We start from the raw sequence: 22,584 nt of genomic DNA, 5'->3' as shown, positions 1-22,584 counted from the left end.
AAGATGACATCAGAAAGGACACCGCCCGGGGCCTTGCCTCCCCCGCAAAGGGCTCCACGTCTCAAATCTCAGTCCCCCAAACCCTCGTGAAGGCAAAGCAGGGATTACGAGGCCACTCTGAGTTCAGCATAAGCTGGGACTGGGATCCACTCCATGCCCCCCACTCCTGTCAAGCTCTGGTTTGCACAGCACGGCTGCCTGTTTGTACGGCCTTGTCCCTTCCCTCCAAGAACTTACATCTGAAAGGACAAGCGAGACACACTTCTTTATGTGATGCACAGCTGCAGGCCAACCTAAGCAAGATGCCCAATAGTACCATTGAGGATCCATAAAAAGGGCCTGAGAGATCATTAACTCACGGCAAATGGGGAAACTGAGGCTCAGGAAGAGCTAGAGACCCTCCCAAGGCCACAGAGCTAAATGGAGGCCTCTGGACTCCTGGTCCTGTGCTCCTTCCACTGTGTCTGCACATGTAACAAACAAGGCAAGGCAGGCAGAAAAAAGAGCTCAGACAACCTGGGCAGGCAAGGAAGGTCGACCCCGCCCCCCATTTCATTCTGGAAGCTTTGTCCAAAGGGTGCATTTTCCAGAATTCCTCTAGGAGAGTTGGGGGAGGGGGGGCAGGCAGGAACAACCTACAACTTGTTCCTTCAGCACCTGGGAGTAGCCACACAGTCTGGGTGGCTGTTTCTTCTTTGTCCCCTGTGTCCCCCTGTGACTCTTTCTGCTGTGTCCACTGAGTGGCAGAAGTCCAGGCCCAGCCCCTTCCAGGCCTGGGAAGTGGAGTCCTGGGGAACGGGAGAGGGTGGCAAAGCTCCCTTGGGCAGGGGCATTCCGGAGAGAGCCGGTGGAGCTTGGCCAAGGCCAAGAACAGCCAGGGGTGGGGAGAGATCATGGTGGGGTGGGGCTGCGGGTACCCGGTTGTTTTTTTCCTTCTCTGTGCTCCACCCCGTGCATTCTTCTGAAGGGCAGGCTCCCAGCCCTCGGTCCCCGGGAGTGGGGGTGCGCGCGGTGGAGCGTGCAGAGGGGTCCGGCGGGCGACGGGGGCCTACACGCGACTCCACCTGGCGCACGGCTTCGGTGGCATCTCAGGCGGGGCGAGCGGTGGGCGCCGCTCGGGAGGTCACCGAGTCCGGCGTCGGTGGCACGTGGTTCTGTGCGGGCCGCGCGGAGAGGGGTGCCCCCGCGGTGCCCCCTGCCCTCCCCCCTGCCCTCGGCTCCTCCCCGGGGCCTGCGCGCCCCGCCCCGGGCGGGAGGGGACCGGGGGCGGGACCCACGGGGTAGGCGCGCCGACCGGCCGGGCCAGGTGCAGCGCCCGCGTGTCTGGGGGCCACAGCGGCCCCGGAGGAGCGTCCCGGTGTCCGGCCTGCCGGTGCCGCGTCCCTGCGCCCCCTTCGCCGGACGCCGGCGCCCCTCGGAACCCAGGTAACCGAGGGCGGGACCCCGCGCCTGGGGTCCACGCGCACCCCGCCGTCGCCCCCGCGCTGCCCGCGGCCCGCCGAGGTCGCCGAGGGCCGCTCTCGGAAGGAAAGTTTGCGCCGGGACCGCCGCGCCCCGGGCGGCGGCGACAGGCATCCGCGGCCCCGCACGTCCCCGCGCGGGGAGCCCGAGCGGAACTGGGGCGGGCGCGCCGGGTCTCCGCGGACACCTGGGGACGCCGGCCCTCTCGCGCGTCCCATCTCTCAGTCCCCTGGGCGTTTGCGCCCCTCCCCGCCCGTCCCCGAGCCCCTGAGCGGAGTCCTCGGATGGGGACTGCGGAGTTGGCGAATTCTGGAGGGATGTTTACATTCGCGCTTCCCGCCGCCCGGGGGCCAGACCCACGACGGGAGAGCCGGCCGCGCCAGGCGGGGTGCGGGTGAGGGGGCGTCCCTTGCCCGGGGTGGGGGGCGGCTGGGCCCTGTTGCGGTGGGTGCCCAGCCACCAGGGCATCCCGGCTTCTGTCCTGTCTTCCGGCAGGCCGCCGCCCGGCTGGGCATCCTTGGCTCCCCCCAAGCACTCCCCAAGCCCCAGTCGGAGGAGTTGAGAGCAGGAGGGAGGGTGGCGTCCCCAACCCCCCCCTCCCCCACCAGCCCGGCAGGGGCCTAGCTAGGTCTAGAGCTCTGTGACCCTTGCGGACCTGAGCAGAATGGGCTTCGTGCAGCCAAGGCGGCGAGGTCGCCCAGCTCAGTGTGAGGACGGGGGTGAAAGATGCCCCTTTCCACGCAGAACCCGAGAGAACAGATGAGGGAGGTCCGTGGGTCAGAGTAAGAGCTAACATCACTAGCATGGACGCCTCGCTGATTTCATTTCCCCCCCTACAATAAACCAGCGAGGTAGTAGGTCTTATCCCATTAGCAAGGTTGGGGTGGGGGGTTGGGGGGGGGGGGGAGGAGGAGTCTCAAACAGGTTAAGTCATTTGGGGGGGGGGGGCGAAATATGGTAGACCTGAACTTCAAACCAGTCTCCTAGAGCCAGGTGGTTGGTGCTCCATTTTTGCCAGGGCCTCTGACTCAGCAGGGGTTCCTTTCTTCTCCCCCTCCTCCCCTCTTCCCTGGAGGTTCTTCTGGAAGGGGTAGGCCAGGAAAGGGCACCTCCAAGAAGAAGTAAAATCCGGTCAGGCGGCTCCTCAAGAGAGAGCCAGCTCCTTGCTAAGCTCCAGGACTGCGGGAGGCAGGCACCTGTTTTGTTCACTGCCGTAGCCATAGTTTCCCGGCTCCCGGAGGCTGCCCAACAGGAACGGACTGAATCAACCTCGAAGGGCAGAGATTCTTTCCTTTGGACTGGAAAGGTGCCTCCTGCCACCGAGGGTCCTTGACACCCACTTGGGGCGGTTTGATGCTTTATAAACCAGCGAGCGCATCCATAATCCCCTGTGCTTTTCCAGACAGGTAGGCTTTGCCTTTACCCTGGATCCACTTGTCAGGCCCAAGGGAGGTAAGTTATGTGCCTGGCTTCGCCCTGCCCTAGGAGACCGAGGCCTCTGTCCCATTTGCACTGGAGTCCTACCCAGCCTTCCAGGAAATCTCGTTGGAAACTTGACCCTTTGCCTCCTCCTTCTCCTTACCCATTCATGGGGCAACCATGGATGGAGGGCAGAGACGGTGCATGCCTCAGTCTCCTCATTTGTAACACGGGGACAGTAGAGTCTGCGTGGTTTTATGAGTGAGCGGTCCAGAGGGCTCTGTAAGCTTCCAAGCAAACTGTAAGAGATGATGGTGATTTCCTCCTGTGTATGTGTGTTAGCCTGAGCTCCCCACGTGGCCTGTGAATACGTCTGGGAAGCGATCACACATCTTTGGTCTCCCTCAGAGAGCTGGTCTTATCCTGAGCATACAGTAGGTTCACAGGAAGTAGCCACCGATCAAAAACAGTCTCTACAGGAAGAGAAGGTGCTAAAATTGGATTTTTTTTAATCCTTCCCCCCATCCTTATGTAAGCAGAGAGAACATTCTACCATACAGGGGAGGCTGCAGGAGGAGGGACTGGAGGGGTCTGAGAGCCCCTAGAGGAGGAGGTGGTCAGTGTCTGGCTCATTCTAGGCCACGGTCAAGTGGGGAAGCATGGCAGGGGGTGTAGGCCTTTCCCTGGCAGGGCCCTGAAGACTTTTGAGGCCCTGCCAGGAGCCCTATAGCCCTGGACTCCTCAGCCGGCCCAGGTGTCCCCTTTGCCCTCAGGACAGGCCCGCACAGCCAGAGTTGATCAGTTCTCTTCCCTGGAGGAGGCCTCTGCCAGTTCCTGGGTCTTAACCAGAACCCAGTAGGGGAAGAGGTTGAGACCCGGAGTTTCTCAGCTGGAATGGCGTTAGAGGCCGTATCCCTTCTACCCACTCTGTGCTGTATTTTCCATATCAGCGAACATCCTGTCTCGTTTCCTTTTCTATCTAGTTTATCATCTGTCTTCCCGGTTAGAATATCAGGGCCGTGAAGGCAGGGCTTTCTGTCGGTTTTAGTCACGGCTCTGCCGCCGGGGATCGGCGCCGTGGCTTGTGTGTAATGGGTGCTTAGTTAAATATGTGTTGAATAAATGAACACATTCAGCCCACCCCTCCTCTCCTCACGGGGAGACTGAGGCCCAGAGTGACCTGTTGGAGGCAGAGCTGGAGTTCTTCTTGATGGAACTCAAGTTCATTCAAAGCTGGGTCTCTGTTCCCTGCACCTGGGTGCTCGCGGTGCTTGAGAGCTGCCTTGGCAAGAACCTTCAGGTCACCCAGAGAGGCAGCTCCCAGGCAGAACGCATGGCCACCCCGTGAACTGAGAGAGCCAGGGAGGAGTGCTCCTCTTTAGACTCCCATCCCCCAAAGAAAACTTCCAGTGCTGCTCTCCAGAGGTGGGAAGTTCCTCAGTTAGTGGTGAAAACAGTGGCCTTTCCAGGCAGTCTTTTAAAATTCCCGGGGACACTGGAGAACCAAGGAGGAGGACCAGAGCCAGGTCCCCAGGCAGCCCTGGGGGGAAGAATGGAGCTTCAGATCATGGGCCAAGGTTAACAAACCAGTCTGAGAAGGTGTGACCAGATGTGTGGGCTGGGAAGAGTGAGGACATTATTCTGCCCAAGGCCCTGGGGAAGGCTTGGGGCTCTGAGACCTCACTTAGGAATCTGATCAGAGTGGTTTCCTTGGAGGACCCAAGAACTACCCCAGTGCAGGGACAAGCAGGATGGAGAAGCTCGAGGGTGGGGGTGGAGTGGAGGTCCAAGAATTATCTAGAGTAGAAGCCGGAACTTTCTATGCAATAGAAAATATGGAACACACCTACACACACACACACCAAGCGGCTTCGGCCCCACCCCATCGTTCTTTCAGCTGCCATCTTCAGCAAAGGAATTTTATCTGTGTCTCAAGGCAAAACTCTGGGCCCCTGTGGAGTCAATTGGAGGAGAAGAGATGGGACAAAGATGACTTCTGGAGGAAGCTAGTAGGGCCATAGGTGGGAGGTGAGGTCCCTGGAGGCATTTCCTCTTCACACTCACAGGAAATATGGCTCCTGTCTTCTTCCCCGATGGCTTGGAGGGGTGATCGTTGCATTTTAATACCAGTCATAAGCATTCAGTAATTGTTAGCTGTTTGCCAGGCCGTGTTCTAACTTCTCTGCACGAATCGGTTAATCTTTACAATAACTCCGTGACGTTGAAACCCGGGTCGTCTGCATTTGACAGATGTGGAGACCGAGGCCCAGAGCGGTGGTGTAACTTTGCCCAAGATAACACTTGGGCAGAGGGAGAGGGGGGCCAGAGGTACCCTGGACGGCCGTAGCCTTTCGGCCGTGCTGCCTCTGTACGACCCAGCAGGCCACACAGATGGGACAGAGAGCCTGGACGCGAGGGTGGCCAGCACCCGCCTTGGGGAGCTTTGGCTGTTTCCCCCGAGCCCTGCTCTTGACCCCCAGATCCTTTTCCGTTCTCATTGTGGTTTGCCAGATGCAGAGCGGGAATGCCCCTATGCCTTGGTGTTGGGGGAGACACCCAGAAGTTGTGCCTCTAGGAATGTACGTGTTTACGAGTTTATCAGCTGTTTGGAAAAAATTGGGGAGGAAGGGGACCGGGAGATGGGGGGGGGGGCGGACAAAGAAAATGCTTTGCCTGAAGAAGTGAATCCATAATGGTGACTCCTCCTGTGTCCCGGGCCACTGTGGTCCCCCCCTCCTTGCTCCCCAACTGCTCCCTACGGGCTCCCTTCCCCTGAAGCAGGCGAGACCCTGACCCGAGACATAGCTTATGCATTCCTGACCCCTGGCCTTCTCTTTATCGCCCCCATCACTACAAGTTCGGTGGCTTCCAGCAACAGTGAATGGAAAAGTTCGCCTATTGTGACATAGCATGAGTCAGCCCTTCTTCAACGATGGGGTTGCACAGTCAGCTCTGAGGCCTTGGCCTGCACCCCGGTACCTGGAGACCTGGGGCTGGTTGCTTGGGGAAAAGGACAGGGTGACTCTAGACATTATTTTGAAATTATGCAGGTGGCAGCGAGGGGCCAACAGGTGCAAGAGACACAGCCGTTTTTAGTGTCTGGGAGAAAAGGCAGCGTGTCCCAGAGCAGTGACCCAAGCTGTAACTCCTGCCCTTGCCGTGTCCTCTAAGGCAGGGTTTGTTTCACAGGATTGGCCTCACTTGTGGCCCTGACCACCCCCAGCGTGCTCTGCGGGGTGTGAGTGGTGAATTTTGCCTAGGCCTCAAGCCCGCGTTTTGCCTGAGCACACCATCGCCCATGAGACGTTTTTTCCCCTTCAGTTATTCGGGAGCCCCCTGGCCAGGCTGACCGCGGTAGAAGTGATTGGGAGCCTGTCAAAGGCCCAGAGCCCAGCCACCCTGGGCTTCTAGGTCGCGTGGTCCTAAATCGGGCCACTCTGCCAGCCCACTACCAATCTTTGAGTTGGTCACTGCACTCTTGGGAGCTCAAGGCTGCTGTGGCTGGTGGGGAACCATGGGTGCTAATTCTGATACTATATCACGGTGTGACTTTGGCCCTGTCCCTTCCTGGGTGGGCCTCATCGGTAAAAAACAGCTTGGCTTAGATCAGGGTTTCTCACCTCAGCGCTAGTGATGTCTGGGAGCAGGACAGGTCTTTGTTGTGGGGGTGGGGGCCGCCCTGTGCGTCGCGGGATGCTTAGCAGCAACCTTGGCTTCTACCCCTCGGATGCCAGGTGCCGGGGCCACCTGTCACTTCCTTCTTGGCAACCAACGATGTCTCCAGATGTTGCTAAATGTCCCGGAGGCAAAATCCTCTCCGGTGGAGAACCCCAGGGGGTCTCTGGTTGAAGACACCTTGATGACTAGGGACACATTTCTCTTTTCCAGCCCCTATTTTATAAATATGGACAGTGCATGAACGGGGGGCCTGGGGATGGGGGCTCCAAGGGCTTGTAGGGTGCGACGTGAGCTATGAGGAAAAGGGAGGCTCTGGGCCACTGCCTCTTGCTGAGCCCCAAGGCCAAGTTCACTCTGCCTTCCAGACCTTGGCTTACATAAGAAGGTGATGGGAGGGGGCAGGCCTGTGGTCCCCATGAGCACTAAGGTCGGAAGCCCTCCAGCCAGTGACTAATAGTCTCTGCGTGCCCTAAGGGTTCAGCTTCTGGTCCACAGTCCCCTGTCCCCTCTCTGGCTGCCTGCCCCTGAGAGGACACAGGAAGTGAATCAGCCCAGCCAGTGGGCAGCCGGGGGGTGGGGGCGGGGGGCGGGGATGCAACCCAGTGGTGTCAGACACAAGGGCCACACACGCCTGCACTGACCCAGCCCTGGCTTTATTTTGTTTATTCCTCCCAAGTTAGCTGTTTATTAACTTTGTCCACAGAAGCCCCTTCTGACCTCATTGCCTGATGGAAGGGCGAAAATGTGTCTCCTCCAGGGGTGGAAGGGGTTTGTCAGTGAATCCTGGAAGTAAGTCATTGTTCTGGGTACAGCAGGCTGTGAGATTTGGGAAAGCATTAACCCAGATGATTCGTTTGGGTTATTCATTCTTTTCCTTTAATTTTTTTTACTGAGGTGTAACTGATGTTTAACATGTTGATTTCAGGTTTACAACATAATGATTTGATATTAGCATACACTGCGAGGGGATCACCATCTGTCCGCATACAAAGTTGACTTAAAATATTTTTTTTCCTTAATGTTTAATATTTTCGAGAGAGAGAGAGAGGAGACACAGAATCCGAAGCGGGCTCCAGGCTCCGAGCTGTCGGCACAGAGCCCGACACGGGGCTCGAACTCACAAACCGCGATGCCCCCAAGGTTGACTTTTATGAGCTGCTCTTGACAGCTTTCAAGTGTGCACAACAATGTTATTACTATTTTTATTTAACAGCTTATTTAGTTTGAGAGAGAGAAAGGGAGTGAGAGTGGGGGGGAGGGGTGGAGAGAGAGAGAGGGAAAGAGAGAATCCCAGTCTCCCGCTGTCAGCAGGGAGCCGGACATGGGGCTTAACCTCAGGAACCCCCACCATCGGTCCGAGAGGACAAAGATTCAGTACTTAATTGCAGAGCCACAGGTGTGCCCTATAAACTCTGTACCCACTGAATATTAACTGAAAGTCTAAACCCGTTAAACACTAACTCCCCGTCCCCGCCATCCCGCAGCCCCTGGTTGCCACTGTTCTTTCTGCCTCTGTGAATCGGACCGTTCTAGGTCCCACGTGTAAGCAGGATCACACGCCATGTGAGCCCCCCATCTGGGCTCTTCACTTAGCATCATGTTTTAAAGTTCATTAGGTGCATCAGAATTTCCTTCCCTATAAAGGCCAAATAGCAGGGCGCCTGGGTGGCTCAGTAGGTTAAGCGCCAGACTTCGGCTCTGGTCGCGATCCCACGGTTCGCGGGTTCGAGCCCCACGTCGGGCTCTGTGCTGACAGCTCAGAGCCCGGAACCTGCTTCAGCTTCTGTGTCTCCCTCTCTCTCTGCCCCTCCCCTGTTCGTGCTCTGTCTCTCTCCCTCTCTCTCTCTCTCTCTCTCAAAAATAAGTAAACATTAAAGATAATTAAAAAAAATAAAGGCTGAATAGCATTCCACCGTTAAGTATATACCACATTTTCTTCCTCCATTCACCTGTTGGTGGACATTTGGGTTGCTGCTGCCTTTTGGCCATTGCCAGTAGTATAGCCATGAACGTGGGTGTGCAGATAATCCGTTTGGGTCCCCGCTCCCAGTTCTTCTGTATATATTCCCAGCAGCAGAATTGCCGGGTCAGATGGAAATTCTGCGGTTAACCTTTTGAGGCGTCGCCATACTGGTGAGGAAGAGGTCAGAAGTGGATGTTAACGGTGAACACGGGATATCCAAGCATCCAGGTAGAGGAGAGGCGGGGGAGCGCAGGGCAGGGGAAGGAAGGGCCGACCCGTGCCGTGAAGCACAGTGGTGCGTGTGCTTGCTGAAGCCGGGTGTGGCTGGCGAGGGAGCCGTGGAGAGGGTCGTGGACCGCGAAAGGTAGGTGGACCAGGCTGGCAAACTTGGGCTCCTGGCTACGGGCCGTAAGAGGCGCTGAAGGGGGTTTTAATCGGGAAGTGATACCAGCCAGAAGGATGTCCGTGCGGGTCGTGTCACGGCGGACTGGGAGGGAAAGACGCTTAAGGCGAGGGCCAAGTGCGTCAAAACTGGGTACCGCTGAAGCCGGGTGGCCGGTGTGCATGGAGGGAGCAGGTCTAAGGGTGGACCTGCTTCGGCGGCTGGGTGAACTGAGGTGCCCGCTCCTGCCTGGGTCAGCTGATGGGGGAGTGGCCTGTTTGCCAAGATGACCAAGGGGCAAGCTGGGGCCCGATGGTCTGGAAGGGTCTCTTAGGACCCCTGGGGTGGGGACGAGGGTCGGAGTGGGGTGCAGAGCGGTGGGACCACACGGAAGGGGCGACCTTGGGGTGGCACAGAGGGCCCAGAAGAGCCGGAGGCCAGGACGCCACCCCTGCCCGGTCCGGGTCCGCCCCACCCTGAGCGCGTCATACCAATCCACACCATCAGTCTCTGCGCTTGGGGCTGGGTCCTGGGGGTGGGGGATAGATAAACGTGAGCCGGTTACGTATCACATACCGTGAGCCGGTAAGTGTAATTCACTTATGCATCCTCCAAAGCTTAGGAAATGGAACTCGGCCAATATCTTTGCACAGTTACGCATGGAATCACATTCGGGGTGGGCGATCCCCGGTGGAAGTAGAGCGTGTACTGAAAGGGTGTCACGGGTCCATGATTTAGTCCAGGTCAGGGTCTCTCACCTCAGAGCTACTGCCATTCTGGGCCAGGTCATCCCGCGTCGTGGGGGGGCTGTCTCGTGCCTTGTGGGACGTTCAGGAGCATCCCTGGCCTCTGCCCATTGGGTGCCAGTAGCCACACACACTTCTGGCCCATTTGTGACACCCAAAAATGTCTCCCAGACACTGCCCGATGTCCCCTGGTGGGACAGAAATCACCTTCAGTTGACATCCGTCGGTCCGGAGGCCGGGAGACGCTTCTTGCAGGAATGATGTTAATCCACCCTCTAGAAGATATGTAAGAATTAATCAAGATGAAACAGACGTGGGGAGCGGAGGAGAGTACTCCGGGCTTAGGTGACAGTGTGTGCTCAGGCCCTGACGTGGGGAAGAGCGTGAAGGGAGACCAACCAGCGGAGGCATGGTGGAGGTGGGGAGAGGGGCCAGACCCTTGGGGTGCTTGGGAGGGAGCACAGGCCAGGGAGCCTCCCGGACGCACGGGATGGAACTGTTGGAGGCTGGCGAGTGACGTTTGGGCATTTTGGGTTGGAGCCCCCTGGGAGGCTTCCAGGTGGGGCCCTGAGCTCAGAAGAGAGGTCTGGCCAGAGGTACACGTCTGGGAGTTACATGCATACCCATGATGAGTGAAGCCCTGGGGTGGACGAGGCAGCCCAGGGAGAGCGAACGGACCTGGAAGCGAGCTCCACCATGTAGAGACTGGGGAGGAGCTCCCAGAGAGGGAGCAGAAAAAAAACCGTGGTGCCTGGTGCGGGGGAGAGTCGGGGAGGAGGGCGAGGCCGCTGTGAGGTCGGTGGGGCCGGAGTGGCCACTGGAGTCGGAGACCAGAAATCAAGGAGCCCGGTGCCCTGGGGCAGGTCTGGCTGAGGCAGCGGGGCAGGAGGGAACAGAGGCAGCCGGCGTGTCTGGAGAAACAGAGGTACAGACACCTCTGTGGAGGTGAGAGGAAGCCAGAAAGGGAGGCGGGTCAGGGAAGGTTTTGTTCTGTTTATTTCATCCGCTTGTTGCCCACCCTTCCCCCGCCCCGCCTTTTTTTCTTAGAAAGTAAACGTAGGTGGTGCCGAAAAAATTGTAAATTGCAGAGACTTCCCGTGAAAAGTCTCTGTCTCCCGTCTCCCTTGGCCTCCTAGCGCACTCCCCTTCCTGGAAGCAGCTTCACCAGCTTCCTACGTACCCTTCCAGAGACGGTTCTGGGACGAATCAGTAAAAATGTGTATCGATTCATTCTCCCCCAAAGGGTGGCCACGGGTGCCCTTCATTTGTTGTTTCCCCATTTAGCTCTCTTGGGATGCTTCCAGATTGGTCCCTCGAGTGTTCAAGGCTGTAGAATGTGCCACTGCATGGATGTCGCACATTTATTTGATGAATCTCCTGGTTTTGGGGTGTCACAAACAACGTCCCACTGAATTGCCTTGTCATCTAGTCATTTTGCAGTGTAGGCGGTTCATGTGGGATAAAGCCTCAGGAGAGGAATTGAAGGGCCGGAAGGGTGTGTGTTTGGATTTTGAAAGATATCAGCAGACCGCTCTCCATAAAAGTTTAGAAAGATACACTCCAGCGGTGGATGAGGGTGCTCTGGTCCCATGCCCTCTTACGTGAAGTGTTACCAAACTTGCTGACATTTGCCAACCTGGAAGGTAAAAATAGTTTCTCAATAGAGTTTTAATTTGCAATTCTTGGCTGTGTTCACCGACCTGAGAGCCACTTGTGTTTTCTTTACCGTGAACTGTCTTTTCGTATATTTTGCCTCCTTTCTCTCAGGTGGTTGGTCTTTTTCTTATTGAATTGGAGGCGATCTTTGTATATGAAGGAAACTAGTGTTTTGTCTAGAAGATCAATTACAAGTGTTTCCCCCACAGTTGATCAAGAAGTTTTTGGCTGTCGCTGCTTTTTATTTTATTTATGTTTTTAACAATTATGAATGCCGAGGGAGAGAGTCAACGGAGTGGCGGGTCCCTGGTGGGGAGGTCCCTGAGGAAGCATTGGGGTGAGTTCCCGGGTGGGAAACTCCTCTCTGTTGTATAACAGGCAGAGGGAGGGAGGAGTCTGCAGCTAGTCCAGGGATGGGGTTGTGTTGACGAGGAATCAGAAAGCTAGCGGGGCAGGAGAGTGATGGTGTTAGCCAGAGAGCAGTTGATTAAAAAACACTGGAAACTCAGCTAGATGCCCGGAGGCAAGTGGATGCATCATGTGCTTTCTTAGACTAACGGTCCCAGTTGTTTATGTCTTGCCTGTGATCTGGAGTCTTCCTTATCTCACTCTTACACGCCACATAACGTCCCCTGCCCTGAACCACCCGGGGCCAGGGACCAGACAACTGGGGACAGCCCCTGTGCCCCAGAGCCCGCCTGAGCTGTTCAAACTAGCCAACCCTAAGCTAGTCATCCTGCCCTGCCTTGCCTTCCCCATGGAAACCCTAATAAAGGCAGTGGCCTGTGTCTTCCCCTCATTCCTTTCTGCCCCCTGACCAACACGGGTGCTTTTCCATGTGGCCCTGGGAGGTGTAACACGCTCCCTCTCGGGAAATGTAAGTAATAAAAATCTTCTTTCAAGGGCATTAGCTTCTCCGCGTGTCCCTTGGTCACTTCCATACGTTAAAACCCTATGCGTTCAGTTGAGACAACAGTGGCCCTGGACAGGGACAGAGTATGAGGGTTTGTCGACTGCCGGTCCCAGTGAGGCTCCAAAACTGTCACAGTGTGGGTGGTTAAATAAGCAGGCTGTCCGGGGGGAGGGGGAGGCTTCCTGGAGGAAGTGGCCTGGAGATGAGGAGAGGCCTCTGCGGTGGGGATGGCAGGGGTACAGATTAGGAGGCACAGGGCCGTGGAGGTGGAGGAGGGTGGGCAGAGGTCCAAAGTGAGGCTGAAGAAGATAGGAGAGGGGGGCAGGTCTAAGGGGGAGAAGAGGTACGTGATAGGGTCCAAGATGCAGGGTGGGTCCTGGGGATACTTGTTGAAAGTGGGTTTTTTTTTTTAAATTCCCAAGACTACTTTGACTTTGTGTGAGCTCCCTGTGGGGGCTCAGGGTGGGGCTGCTTCTGATGGTGAGTCTAAACAGTGACAGGTGGTCTAACCCCACATCAGGACCAACCCAACTCCCAGGAAGACAGCGGCCTCCCTGCACCTTACCCCTTTTTTTTTTTTTAACGTTTATTTATTTTTAAGAGACAGAGAGACAGAGTGTAAGCAGGGGAGGGGCAGAGAGAGAGAGAGGGAGACACAGAATCCGCAGCAGGCTCCAGGCTCCGAGCTGTCAGCACAGAGTCCGACTCGGGGCTCGAACTCACGAACCGTGAGATCGTGACCTGAGCCGAAGTCGGACGCCCAACCGACTGAGCCAGCCAGGCGCCCCCTTACCTTTTTGATGGCATGTTAACACCACCCATCCATGGATGAATTCACCTCCCCGCCTTCACTCCCCCAGCTTGCAACCACCAGCCCCACACCGGCACCCTGCTCCCACCCTTCAGCTGCTTACACGGCGGCCCTGTTTCCCCTCCTGTCTCAAGAGAGCCTCCACCAGCGTGGTGTTTTCTGTCTCCCCCGTGAACACCCCCCTCCTCTCTTCCAGAGCCTCCCTCGGGCTCAGATGCCAGCGGGTTTTGAGCCGCAGAGTGGCATCTGAATTGGGAGAAGCATTCTTAAAGACCAAATAGCCTTCGAACCATGGCGAGCGGGGTGTTAATGGCGGAACGTTTGGCGATGACATTGCTGTGCTGGAACTGGGGGGGCCCTCGCCGATCCACGCTGCGGCACACCACGCGGAGTCTTTTCGGGGAGGGTGGCGGGGGGGGGGGGTGGTTTGTCTGTTCCGATCACGTGGGCCTAGGTCCCGGGCCTGTGCGCTCCGGGTGAGCGAGTCTGGAGTTCACACACAAACACATGCACACAGCCGGCGATTACTCATGCTACCTTGCGATTTCTTTATTGTCGCCCAGGGAATTATTTACCTTTTTGAGAGTGGAATTTGTGGGGAAATAATGTCGTATTCACCGAGTGCTTATCTAGCTCTTATGAACTCTGAACTGGGCCGTGTGCCGTGGGTCTTAGAATGCTGCCGGGTTTGCTTTGCCTCCCCAGGAACGACACCGTGTAATGATTCACCAACATGCTGTGCAGGCCCAGCCACCAGCGCCAGCGCGGAGGATAAAGGGAAGCCAGCTGGGCTGTGGTTGGCAGAGCAGACTTCTTGAAAGAGGAAGAGCTCAAGCAGACAGTGGGTGTGGAAAAGGTGTGGAGAGGAAAGGAGGAGAAAGGAGGTCTGGGGAGGAGGCCCCTGGTTCTCGCAGTCCGCGGGCCAGCTGTCCATGGGGGAGGTCGAGGGGCAGGAGGATGGCAGGAGGATGGTGATGGCTTCCCTGGGGGCAACAGGTGAGCCGCTGGGATGGGAGGGGACGGGAGGCAGCAGAGTCCCCACGGGCTCTGTCAACAGCGGTGGGGGCGGTGCTGGGTCCCCGCTGCTTGCAGGGGAGCCCTGGGGCGCCCTCAAGCTAGATGGGCGGGGATGGGCTCAGTGACCTTGCCCTTCCGTGAGGCTGAAGTGTCCTTGGGATGCCCCCAGGGCAGGGAGCAAGTGTGTCCCCAGATCGGGGCTCCCTGATGCCTTGTGGCGGGGGGGGGAGATCCTTTTGAAAGTAGGGGTGGGGAGCTGCAGCTGAAATGTGGGATGTTAGTAGTTCGTTTCTCGGATGTTTTGGGGACACATCCTCTCTAGAACCTGACCGATGGTTTACAAACCAAAAAAAAAATGGCAGTGATAAAAAAAAAAAAGAAAAGAAAAAAGGAAATTGTGTGAAGGAGGATGAAACATTTGGTTTAACCATGAAGCTGGGGAGAGGATGTGGGAGGGAGAAAGTGAGAGCCCTGCTGCCCTCCCCCCTCCTCCCTCCTCCCTGCAGTCAGGCTTGGCTTAATCCCTGTCCTCCTGGACAAGTTCCCTGAGTCCAGCTGATGCTTGAGCATTGGAATGTTGCTCAGCAAGCCTGGGGGCTTCGGGACTTACCCTAGGACCACCGTGCTGTGTGATCCTGGGTAAGCGGCCGACGTCTCTGGGTCCGGGTTTCACACCGGGCATCTCTTCTAGAGAAATTTTGCCCTTTGGATGCCTTTGCTTGCCGTCCTCAGGGTTTTCTTAAGACTCTGAAAAGAGCAGAAGAGGGGTCTGAGGAAGTGAATTCCCCAGGGCGGGGGGTGGGGGGAGCAGCGGGGACGGGTTGGGGGGGCTCTTGGGCCAGGCTGGGCCAGATGGGCCTCCACCCGGCCTGCCTGGGTGTGCTGTGTGGGAACACCCACGCTTCATTGTCCCAAGGCCTCAGATTTGACTTTCAAAGGAAAAGCACCCCTCCTGATAAGGTGGGCCTCGTTCCATTACAGCCGGCTTTGTTTGGGCTCCAGGGCGTGAGGAGGACAGGCCTCTGTGGGTGACATTGTCCCTGCAGCGGGTGAGCAAAAGCGCCTTGTGCCTTCAGCACCGCAAACCAGGCGCCTGCTGCTGCAGGCAGGTAGGCTGCCTCCCGTTTTCTCATGCTGGGATGAGGAAACTGAGGCACAGGCAGGACACGCGGCGTGTGCAGGGTCCCTTGGGCCTCCCAGGGACAGCTCAGTCAGACGTGCACCAGGTGTTTGGACTCCTTGCCCTTGTCGTCTTCCCGAAAACCGTTTAAGATGGGCCCTAACGCGCCCGGGTTCTCTGCCCTGATTTCTCCCCCATGAGCGCCAGCTGCTGCCCGGTGCCCGTGGAAGCGGACTCACTTTGCTCCGGGAGGAGGATCTGGGCCTCTGTGTGGAAAGTGAGGGGACGGAAATTTCCTCCCATAATCTCAGCTAATCCCGGTGCCACCTCCCCCTCTCCCCGGTGTCCTGGAATGTACCTTCGGCCCTTCCTTCAAAGTCCAAACAAGTGAATCTGTAATGGTGAAATTCACGGTGTTGAGGCGACCACTTTTCTACCTCCTCACACAGATGCAGCCCAGTGTGACATCCCTGGGCCAAGAAGCAAGAGAGACCTTTTGACGGGGCTTGCTGCTTCACGGTGCTCTGTGGGACGCCGTGGGGACATGTGCAGGGGAGACGTGTCTGAAGCACGAAAATGATCGTTTTCTTCTCACTGTTCACGTAGAGGCCTGGTGTCCCCCCCCCCACCGCACTCCCCCCGGGGAAAGCGAATCATTTTCAACACCAACCAGTGGCTGCAGGGGCTTTTGGGAGCAGGGAGGGATGGCCGGGGTCAGGGACAGACGCAGCCAGAATCCCCCCCCTTCCCACCGTCACCAGCTCGCCGGTTTCTCGCCGCGGACTCTGGTGGCCCAGTTGGGTTCTGGGGAGACCTGAGGGCAGGGGTGCAGGCCAGCTGGGGCCTCAGAGGCGGTCCAGCAGCGGAAGTCCAGAGAAGGTGGGGGGTTGCCGTTTCCACCGTCCCGAGCGCTGACTGCACGGTTGTGGGGGCTGATCTGGAAGGACCTCTTATTCCCATTTTCAGGGGCTTTTGACGAATGCATTTTGCCTCGGCCCTTGAAAAAAGCCTGTGCTTAACAATGCTAGAATAAGGACCTGTGGCACAGGTCAGCCCGTGGGGCTCTGAATCCACCGTATTCAAATATTGTGAAATGTATTGGCTAGGATGTGGGGTTAGCAGGAAAAATAACGTTCCAGTGAGGAGGAAGGAAGGTCAGCTTTGCAATCTACCTTGTAGCCCACGGCAGGCCGGGGGAGCAACGTCCTCCGTCGGGTCGGCATAAATTCGGGGGCACCACTGAACCCCTGCTGTGCACCAAGCCCGAACCGGGCCGGAGAGGTAGTCACTCTGGGGGTTGTGAAAGTGCCCCCGCCCCCAGGAGCATAGGGTCAAAGCCCAGTGGAGCATACACTGCCCATAAGGGCTTGGAATAGACCGAGGGACTTCGAATCAACATCATCCCCATTTTACAGAGGAGGAGAGTGAGGCCCGGAGAGGCTCCGGGGCTCAAAGCCAGGTGCGTCTGACTCCCACATCACCGATGGGAACGACTGCGTGTGACCGAGGCTCCTGCCTATCTGAGCTCCTCAGTGGCTATGGGGCCACGTAGAAGCCATACCCTTTCCTGGCTGGGCCCTCTGTCCTTCTCTGACCCTCAGCGTCGTCTGGTCTCAGCTGAGGGTTTGGGCACGCGCCAGCCACCTCCCCATCGCCCTGCCCAGTCCCTGCGACGCTCTTCCTTCTGCCAGGTCACACTTCTCTGTCTCCTTGCTGCCCCTGACCATTTGCCTGGCACCCGGGGGCTGTGTTCCCTGGGTAGTGCTGGGTAGCACTCCCTCCTGGACTGCTGTCCCCGGAGCACCCGTGCAGCAGGACTGGCAGAGGAGGCCCAGGGCAGATGGGAGGTGAGGGGCTGGCGTCTGAGGGGCTCAGGTGGACGCTGAAGGGGAGATAGAATTTTCCAGGCCATCTGCCTGCGGAGGGAGCTGTGCGCACAGAGAGGCGTGGCGGGGTGGTCAGATGACGATTCGAGTGTGGATGTGTGGCCTTCGAGGTAGCTGTGAATCCCCAGGGGGGTGTATCCGGGAGGTAGGTGGCCCCTCAGAGAAGTCTGTCTCCTTCCTTCCTATCGATCCCTCAAAATATTATGAAACGTGTCCTCAGAAAGAAGGGGTCTCTTCGAGGGCAGCCGTAATTTCTCCTACTCTGCCCAGCAGGGGCTGAGTCATGGGCACCTGCTCACTGAGCACGCACTTTCCACCCGCACACTTTCCACCTTCTCCTGCGGACACTGGTCCCCAGCTCCCCGTACTTCTGCTCACTTTGGGCTCTGAGTGTTTTGTCTCCCGACTGGATCTAGGCCGCGTGGAGGTGGACAGTTGTCCCAGGATGGGGCCATGCCCGGGAGTCGGCACTGGAGCTTAATACCCTGGCGGGTCTCCGGGCTGCCCCCCCCCCCCCCCCCCCCCGAGGATTCTGACTCCAAAAGCCCGAGATGGGCTCAGCCTAGTCTGTTCTGTGTTTCCAGCAACAACCCCTGGGTTATTTGGATGCACGGCTGAGTTTGGGACTTAATGTGAAAGAGGTTTGCCAGGCCCCTGTCCGGACCCCTGACTTCACCCTCCTCCCCAGGGTAGGTGCCTCAGACCTCATCTGGACACTTCCAAGGTAGGGGGCTCAGTGCCCACGGAGCAGGCCTTCCTCACTGGGGGACAGTGCCTCTGCGGCTTGAGCCGAAGCCCGCCTCCCAGGAGAACCCCCCTGGGGGTCTTGGTTCTGACCTTAGGGGCTGCATGACCTCCTTCGGTTTTCCACACCTGCTTCCCCAGGATGTGGGAAGGCGCTGCGTGCCCCGTCCTCGCCGGTCTCCCTCCTCTCCTTCCTCCTGTGGTCTGGGCTCCCTTGCAGGCTGACAGCCTTATCTCAGACTTTAAGTTTCTCATCAGGTTAGAGGCTTGGGAGGGCGGTAGAGATCGGATCGTGCGTTCTCCAGCAGCCCCACACTTCCCCGTTGGGGTGAAGGGGTCCCCCAACAGTCAGGGCCTGCATTCACCTTCCATCAACCTGGCAGGGACTCACCCTTTCCCAGCCCGGGGGGGAGGAACCTGCCCACGCGCGCACCCCGGATGGAGGCCGTGAGCTGCGAGATATGGACGCCCTGGTGCTCGCTCCGCAGAGCTCAGTGGTAGGTAGGCCAGCTCTGGGTGGGTCAGAATCTCAGCTCTCTCGTCTCTGGCTGTGCCTGTCGTCACCGGGCTTCACCTTCCCAACCTGACTTTTGGAGAGCTTATCCTAACTGAGCTGTGGTGGGCTGGGGGGAAGCAGTATGTTTTAAAGCTTTCTAGGTGGAGGGCCGCCTGGGGGTGGCTTAGTTGGTCAAGGCTCTGACTCCTTTTTTTTTTTTTTTAATTTTTTTTTTTAACGTTTATTTATTTTTGAGACAGAGAGAGACAGAGCATGAACGGGGGAGGGTCAGAGAGAGGGAGACACAGAATCTGAAACAGACTCCAGGCTCCGAGCTGTCAGCACAGAGCCCGACGCGGGGCTCGAACTCACGGACTGCGAGATCGTGACCTGAGCGAAGTTGGAGGCTTAACCGACTGAGCCACCCAGGCGCCCCAAGGCTCTGACTCTTAATCTCACTCAGCTCAGGTCAGGATCTCCGCTCGGTTCATGGGATCGAGCTCCGCGTCAGGCTCTGTGGGCTCTACGCTGATAGCGAGGAGCCTGCTTGAGATTCTCTCCTCCCTCCCTCTGCCCCTTGCCCCCCTCCTCTGTCTCTCTCCCCAAATAAATAAACATTAAAAAAAAAAAGTAAAAACTTTCTAGGTGGTTCTGAGTTGAGGACCACCGGGCTACATGCCCAGCACCCGTAGGTCTAGCTCTGACTACCTGTGGGAAGAGTTTACCCAGGAGTAAAAGAGCCAAGGCCCTCTTGCTCTGTGTGTCCCAGAATATGGAAATGTTTTAATATATTACATGTATCTCACAAAGCTCATAAGAAGGCATTTAAAAATTTAAATCAAATATTCAATAATTAAAAAGGACAAAACTGTATTAACATCTTAGAACATCAAGTAACTGTAAAATTTATAAAGACGGACGTCATAGGTCTAGTCTACGTTGAGAGCTGAACACAGATGAAGCATCCAACACGTTAAAAGCCACACGCTTCAAAAGCACCACATCCAATGGTGAAAAGTTGGAAGTTGCAATATTATCTGATTCCCCCTTTTAAAGCAGAATCTTTAAAAAGCACGCTGGTGGTATCGCTGTGTCTCGAATATGTTTTTCTCTGTAAGATTTTCTAGCAAAAGCTGTTCCTGGCTCTAACCCTAGCCGGGGAATGGTGAGAAGATATATTTGTGAGATATCTCCGAGTATTTTCCGCTGACAAGGCCTTCTGGCTTTTTCTCAGGGCCTGCAGTCGTTTATTCATAAGGAGCCCTTGTTTTTGTTTTTAAAGCATTTCCAGTTTATCCTCCATTTCTTTGGTTTCATCTTGTTCTGATGGAGATTCTGAGGCAACGTTTCTGGTGTCAGTTTCACAACTGTCATGTTGATGTTCCAAATGTTCGGAGAGTCTCCAAATAGAGTAGTAATTATTCTTGCTACAGAGTTTCACATTGTCTCCTGCCAGGCAGGACTTGAGACCTCTGTCACATCTCAGGGTCTTTTGTCCTTTTTTTTTTTTTTTTTACATTGTGCTTGTCTCCTTTTTAAAACACGTACACAAATCGAGACGTTAAGTATGACGGACTCCCATGACTGGCCTCAACAGTGACCAGCTCATGGCCAATCTTCCTTCACCTCTACCCTTACCCGCCGCCCCCTGCCCCCAGCTGGAGTCTGTCGAAGCCGGTCTAAGACATTATCTCATTTCACCTGTAATCCCTTCACTATACCTCTCGGAAGGAGAAGGGCCCTGTAAGACACCCAGCCGTGGTTCTATTATCGCACCCTAGGAATTGATCGTTTCTCTCCATCATAAAATACCCGGCATTCAGAGTCCCCCAGTTGTCTCATACATTTTTTTTTTTTTTTACAATTGGCTTGAGATTTCAGATGTTAAAAATCCTGAAATAAAAAAATCGGGGAGCAAGCAAAAATAACACCCTTTTGGCACTGACGTACAGGATTTATGAACAGAGCATGGCAACCACCAGGCAGAAGGTTCTACACGGATGGGTCAGACCCTGCCTTTGGGGTTCAGAGGGCAGTGGGCAGCAGAAATCATTTGGTGGTTCAGCAACCAAATTGATGCATTCAATCAGTAGTAATACCGTGCCCAGTCCCGGGCAGGGCATCGTGGACATAGCCGTGAACCAGGCAGACTCGAACCAGGCAGTCTTGACTGAGGGGGGCCAGGGTACTGGCATTTCACTGTGAAGCTTGCACGTGGGATGATAGAGACTTTTGCAAGTGATCCTTGAGTTTAGCCTTGAAGAATGGGTAGAATTCCATCAAGAAGAGAAAGTGGGAGAGGAGGTGCCCCACTCCCAGTAAACAGGAAGTGCAAAAGCATGGAGCGTTCAAGGACAGAGAAGAGAGATGGGTGTGATGGGGTGTGGGGCGTGTGGCGAGGCGGGCGGTAGCTGAGGCTGGGGCTGTGGTGGGGGGTGGCTGTGGAGGCCTTGAGGTTATGCTAAGGAGCGGAATCTTCTGGGCCCTTTCAGAGGAGACCCCATGCCTTGGTCTGTAGGAGCATCAAGTTTGGACCATGAGTCAGGAGAGCAGAGCCTTGGAGGAACCACGAAGAGTTATTTGGATTTCCAGGCCCTTCCTGGAGCCCTCCATCCGCTAGACCAGGAGTCCTGCATGCGGTGGTGGGGGCAGGCCTGTGTCCGTCTGGAACTCCGTGGATCTCCAGGGCGGGCACGGGGCCTGGCACACAGAAAGTACTCACTCCGTGTCCGTTGACTGATGACCTCCTCTCGGTGCTCCCAGTGCAGGGCACTCCTGCCTACTTCCACCCTCACCGTGGTCATGACAGAGGGAGCCCCCTTTAGCTTCGCCTGGGGGAAATCTGGTGGCTCTTCCAAAATGGGAAGGCTTTAGGCTTTAGGTGCCCCAGTTACCCTGAATGGGGCACTTCAGGACCAGGGTTGCCCCTGGGTCAGCAGGCAGGACAGGGCACATGGAGGAAGGCTCAGGTACGAGCTTCTTGGCGGGTGTGTGTGGGGAAAGGCTGGTCTTTGCAACCCATGGATTGGCTCACATGGCTAATTTCTCAAGACTCGCCAAGGGCTGGAGGACTAACTCATTCACCTACTTCCTGTTAATAGCGTTGTTGCTTTAATGAAAAAAACAACCACGTAATAATCCACATGCTCATTGTGGGCAAACGCTAGTGTTCTAGAAAAGGAGGAGGAAGAGAGTAACGCAGATACCTAGGGCTCACCACTACCGTCTAGAGGGAACCGCTGTGAACACACTTCGGGGAACATCCTTGCAAACACTTTTCTGTCCATAAATCCAAGCAGTTAACGGTAACACGGTTTTATACGGTTGGTGTTCCAAGATTTATGCTGCCCCATAACCCGGGTTTGGTTTTTTTCTTTTTTCGCATTTAACAGCATGTCACGACACCGTTTCCTGTCAGTAACCACACAGATCTGTAACATTTTTAATCGCCGCACAGTGCCGGTTTGCATGGGTGTACCATAACTTACCCAGCCAGCTCTGTGTTGCCAGCCATTTGGATGGTTTCCCGTTTTTTCACAATGTGCTAAAGAATATCATTCAGCTTCTTCAGATGTGCGGTAATGGCCTAGCAGTAACTAGCTGGAAGAGCCGGGATCGCTGGAATAAAGGAAAGGTTTGGTTCATTCACCGGGTCCTAAAGCCACGCTGGGAGGTCGCCATGGCAACCCCTCCCCCGCTCGGCTCGTGGAGTGCCCATGAGCTCCACCTCCAGCCGGGGAGGTGGGTCAGAGCCGAAAAGGAAACAGTCTATTTTTCAAGCAAAATTATACCCCCAGGGCAGAAGGGGCATGAGTGTTCATGCAGAGCCGAGATGGTCTAGGGCGCCGTGGTGATAAGAGCCACTTTTTATTGAGTGCCTGTTATCGGGTAGATACCATGGTTTTTCATCCCTGCAAGAGCCATTGATACTTGTATTATCCTCATTTAGCTGATAAGAAAATTCAAGTGGCAGAGGTTAGGTGATCGCCAAGGGGCACACGGTGAACGATGGAGCCGGGATTTGGAATTGTCCTGCATCCACCGCTCAGGACCATACCAGCCTCTCCCCGGCCACCATCCCTGAGACCCCCAGTCCCGACTCCCCACCACCTGGTGCGTTCATTCCCACGGCATTCAGATGGCGCGCGCTGAGCCTTCCTCTGGGCTCTTCTGCGGGCTCCGTCCTGGGCCCTTCCCACCTGGTACCCCCCACCACCTCCATGCTGAACTGTGGACAGCTCCCCGCATCTGCACTCCGCCTGGGCCCCTGCTGCACCCTCAGTGTATTTACT

General features: G+C 56.3%; 1 protein-coding gene across 4 annotated transcripts in view; it reads left to right on the top strand.

Annotated features, from left to right (window-relative positions):
* Positions 1-1,319: 1,319 nt before the first annotated feature.
* PAQR5 (progestin and adipoQ receptor family member 5) overlaps positions 1,320-22,584 on the top strand; it is a 72,096-nt gene continuing 50,831 nt past the window's right edge. The window contains exons 1-2 of one of the 4 annotated variants that reach the window (XM_042941556.1): positions 11,198-11,292; positions 13,735-13,885. The gene's annotated coding sequence lies outside the window, so the exon portion shown is untranslated. The other 3 variants (XM_042941558.1, XM_042941555.1, XM_042941557.1) reach the window with 3 other exon arrangements.

This window comes from Panthera leo, chromosome B3, assembly GCF_018350215.1.
Source record: "Panthera leo isolate Ple1 chromosome B3, P.leo_Ple1_pat1.1, whole genome shotgun sequence".
Classification (NCBI taxonomy): domain Eukaryota; kingdom Metazoa; phylum Chordata; class Mammalia; order Carnivora; family Felidae; genus Panthera; species Panthera leo.
This window is presented reverse-complemented; position numbering and strand designations above follow the sequence as displayed.